Below are 5,068 nucleotides of genomic sequence, written 5' to 3'. Positions count from 1 at the left end.
TTTTGCACAGCAAAGGATACAGTCAACAAAACTCAAAGACAACCTACAGAATGGGAGAAGATATTTGCAAATGACGTATCAGATAAAGGGCTAGTTTCCAAGATCTATAAAGAACTTATTAAACTCAACACCAAAGAAACAAACAATCCAATCATGAAATGGGCAAAAGACATGAAGAGAAATCTCACAGAGGAAGACATAGACATAGCCAACAAGCACATGAAAAAATGCTCTGCATCACTTGCCATCAGGGAAATACAAATCAAAACCACAATGAGATACCACCTCACACCAGTGAGAATGGGGAAAATTAACAAGGCAGGAAACCACAAATGTTGGAGAGGATGCGGAGAAAAGGGAACTCTCTTACCCTGTTGGTGGGAATGTGAACTGGTGCAGCCACTCTGGAAAACTGTGTGGAGGTTCCTCAAAGAGTTAAAAATAGACCTGCCCTACGACCCAGCAATTGCACTGTTGGGGATTTATCCCAAAGATTCAGATGCAATGAAATGCCGGGACACCTGCACCCCGATGTTTGTAGCAGTAATGTCCACAATAGCCAAAGTGTGGAAAAAGCCTCGGTGTCCATCGAAAGATGAATGGATAAAGAAGATGTGGTCTATGTATACAATGGAATATTACTCAGCCATTAGAAACGACAAATACCCACCATTTGCTTCAACGTGGATGGAACTGGAGGGTATTACGCTGAGTGAAGTAAGTCAATCGGAGAAGGACAAACATTATATGTTCTCATTCATTTGGGGAATATAAATAATAGTGAAAGGGAATATAAGGGAGGGAGAAGAAATGTGTGGGAAATATCAGAAAGGGAGACAGAACATAAAGACTCCTAACTCTGGGAAATGAACTAGGGGTGGTGGAAGGGGAGGAGGGCGGGGTGTGGGGGTGAATGGGTGATGGGCACTGAGGGGGACACTTGACGGGATGAGCACTGGGTGTTATTCTGAATGTTGGTAAATTGAACACCAATAAAAAATTAATTTATTAAAAAATAAATAAAGTGAGTATCCATTCAAAAAAATAAATAAATAAAACTTCTTCATACTGGAAAAAAAAAAAAGAAAGAAAGTACACTCTCAAGGTGAGAGAGTAGGCAGGTTCCACCTTGCTGCCTCTAGCTTGTTTTGAGATTGAATATTATTGGGTCTTTGTGGAGTGGGAGGAGCTGTGATATACAGTGGGGTGGTCTCTAGTGGAGGCTGCTTCCAATCATTTGGAACTTCTTCTTACAGGGGGACTTCTCTTACAGGTTGGGAAGGGGAGTTTTAGGCTCTACAGGGTTTGTACTGGAACTATCTTGGCAGCCTTTCTCCATGGGGGGGGGGGTACAGATGCATTATAATGGTCTAAGGATTACCCTGGGGCAGAGGTAGAAGAAGAGGGCACATGCTCTTCACCTGTGACTCTTGGTCTGTAGGCCCCAAAGTCTTGGATTTCACAAGGTCAGATGTTGTACTCCCAGGTTTCTAATGTGTAACCTATTTATCACTATCCTTGCCTCCAGCTCATGTGTCTAGCAATCTCCCCTCAAGGACTAGGGACTCTGCCTTGAGTGTTCCTTCAACTGTTCATATCTAGTTTCTACCTAATGTAGCTATCAAATAAGACAAACAGTAAATATAATATATTGTTTTAAAGACCAATTAAATCACATGTTATGTCTATGTCTCAATAGTCTAAATAGCTGTTGGAAGTAAGAATAGTACCAAACATGATGATTGAATTTAGAATTAGTCCAAAATCCCTTTGGAGTCTCTCTGGCAGTCCCTAGGTATCTAGAGGTCAAAGAGGCAGATGTACAGAATTCTATAAGCCCATAAGATCTCAGTATAAAAACTAGAATTCCTTATTCTGTTCTTTGTACTTTGATTCCATTAGCCATATAGATATTTCTTTATTTTAATGCTGGCTAATAGGTTCTGGCTAAAGCTAGGGACTGTAAACCTCTAATTAGCAAGCTTAGTGAAAAAGCTTTTTCTGATATAATGCTTATTTGCTCAAATGCTTCATTTTAAGTGGTACAGCAATTAGAATCTCCTTGATAAAACTGAAGGCTGAGGATATTCTTTAAAACATTAGATTGAAAATAAATCGCAAACCCAGTTTTAGGAAAGGAAACTAGTTTTCAGATTTAAATCTGTGCTCTACCTTTTAACCCAACTGTTCTTTTTCTATAACCATAGAAAAATACCTTTCTATATCATTCCTCAAAATTTCTTATAACAAACTCTCCCCAAATTTAATACTATTGTCTGAATAAGACGTTTTTATTAATATCTAAACTCTGCTGTTTAGTTTATATGAAATGGTGTTCAAACTTGGATTGTAGCCCAGCTATATGCTTTTTTTTAAAAGATTTTATTTATTTATTCATAAGAGACACAGAGAGAGGCAGAGACATAGGTGGAGGGAGAAGCAGCTCCCTGTGGGGAGCCTGATGTGGCACTTAATCCAGGGACCTCAGGATCATGACCTGAGTCAAAGGCAGACACTCAATCACTGACCCATCCAAGTCATGGTCACCCCCCAGCTATATGTTTTTAAGTGTCTTATTTAAAAGCAGCATTATCAGACTCTGTTCACTTCTCAATCCCTTGGCTAAAGAATTAAGAAAATCACCGACTCTTTCAAGATTTTTTGGTTTTAAATTTAGTGTTATATTTTTGTTTCTATGGACATTCTTGAATATTCCAGGTACCAGCACTCCTGGAACAAGAACCTTCTCCCTGGTTGTGCGTTCTTTTTAGTGGAAGTGAACTCTCCTGAGTGCCCTTAGACAAACTAAGTAAATGAAAGGGCATTTTACACTACGATCACCTCATAGGCCAGTAATAACAGAAAAACCAGCCATAGAAACATTTTCATTTCTCAACTAGCTATTAGGATGATAGATTCACACTTAGCAAAGAAATTTTATTATTAGTTTAATTAAACAAAGACATTCTTTATCGCTCTATTCTCATATACGTTCTCTATTTTCTGAAGAAAGAAAACTCCACAGAATATGTGAAGAAATCATTTTTCATATAGGTGATTTTATTCCAAATATGGAAAAAAATTGGGGGAATCCCTGGTTGGCTCAGTGGTTTAGCACTTGCCTTCGGCCCAGGGCATGATCCTGGAGTCCCGGGATGGAGTCCCACATCAGGCTCCTTGCATGGAGCCTGCTTCTCCCTCTGCCTGTGTCTTTGCCTCTCTGTCTCTGTCTCTGTCTCTCATGAATAAATAAAATCTTAAAAAAAATTGGACAAGAAAACAATGTTGCCCATCTTAAAGTATCTATACAATTCCCATTGGCAGGTTGCCAGGCCCCAGGGAAAACTGTAAATATTTCTCTTTTGCCAGATGGCATGATACTGAATTTTGTCTGTGAAGGGTGAAGGAGGAGCACAGGAGGAGAAAGCATGTTTCTCTGGCCAGGCTTCTGCCCAGCAGCATGGATGGCTTCCACTGGCCTGGTTCTTGCAGCATGGACAGCTATATAGCAGCTTTGGCACCTGTAGCTTCTGTAGCCAGCTCTGTCAGCCAGTTCCTTCAGCACCAGTAGTTTCTCCAGTACCCATTGCCTTCAGCATGAGAAGCTTTTTCAGTGCCAGGCTCTTGCAGCATGGGCAGCCTCTCCAGTACATGGGTTCTCCAACATGCAACTTTTCTAGTGTCTGGTTTCAGCAATGTGGATGGTGAATGTCCATTGCCTACCTCCTGTGGCTTCTCCAATGCCTGGAACCCACAGACACCTGCTTCCTCTACACCTTCCTCCTCTAACATATTGGTCAGCAACACTCAGGGCCGGCAACTTCCCCTGGTATGACTTCTCAGTGAAATGCCACTGGCAAGACACCTCTCTTTGACTGGCTTCTCCTGGCACTCTCTTGGGAAACTTTGCAGTGTTAAGGCATAGAAACTTACTGTAGATAGTTTTCCCAGAAGATGGATTTTCAGCAAGTTCTTCAATAACCAGTGAAGTTATGTTTTGTCTTTTCCAACAAGGTCTGGATTTTAGTTCTGGTGCAGGGTTGGGAGGGTGCTACTTATCTCATCCTTAGGCGTAGTGGCTGCTCCTTATATCTGCTATTCCTGTATTCTTTAGTTATCTTTACTTCTCACTAGTCAATTCCTAGTTAACCCCAATCCCTTCTTGTAATTAATAATTCCCTATATTAAGCTTTCCCTGATGAAATTCCTGAATGGATTCTATCTTTTGATAGACTCTAATACATTTACTAAGATGCATCTTGGCATTGGTCATTTGGTGTTAGTTTTTCCAGAGACATGATGTGTATATTCAAGTGTTGTTTTATTTCTGTAAAGTTCTTTTGAATGGAACTTTTAATATTTTTCCATCTCCTTAATTTTCATTCTCTCGGGAATATCAATTATATATATGTTGGATTTCCTTTGGCTTCCATAGCCATCATTTTCCCTCTGATCTTTAATCATATTCACTTCAGCTTCTTCTTCTTCTTTTTAAATTAATTCTTTTAATCCTGCTCTTCATGTACCTGAGTCTGCCTATCTTTCTTTTTAATGAATTTTGTGGTCTTAATTTCTGGAATGGGTTTATTTTTCTTTCTTATTTCTTTTGTGGATTTGTGAATTAATTTTAAACTAATTTTGTTGTTTCACTATGTCTTCCTTGACCTTGCATAATTCTGTTTTGAAGTCTTACTTATAGAGACATTTGTTTTACTAAGTGTTTATATCCATGGTTTATATTTAATTACATTTTGCTTCTATCCCATGGCAACATTAATATGAATATTCTTTATCTGTCATTGGTATTTCATGTTCCTTTTCTCTATTTTTCTATTAATATGTTCATATAAATTTTATGCTGGAGGGGCACCTGGGTGGCTCAGTGGTTGAGGTGTGGCTCACCTGGGTGGCTCATCTGCCTTTGGCTCAGGTCATGATCCTGGGGTCCTGGGATTGAGTCCTGTATCAGGCTGCCCTCGGGGGGCCTTCTCCTTGTGCCTATGTCTTTGTCTCTCTGTGTCTCTCATGAATAAGTAAATAAAATCTTTAAAAGAAAATCTTCTGCTGC

This window comes from Nyctereutes procyonoides, unplaced genomic scaffold (assembly GCF_905146905.1).
Source record: "Nyctereutes procyonoides isolate TBG_1078 unplaced genomic scaffold, NYPRO_anot_genome, whole genome shotgun sequence".
Taxonomy (NCBI): domain Eukaryota; kingdom Metazoa; phylum Chordata; class Mammalia; order Carnivora; family Canidae; genus Nyctereutes; species Nyctereutes procyonoides.
This window is presented reverse-complemented; position numbering follows the sequence as displayed.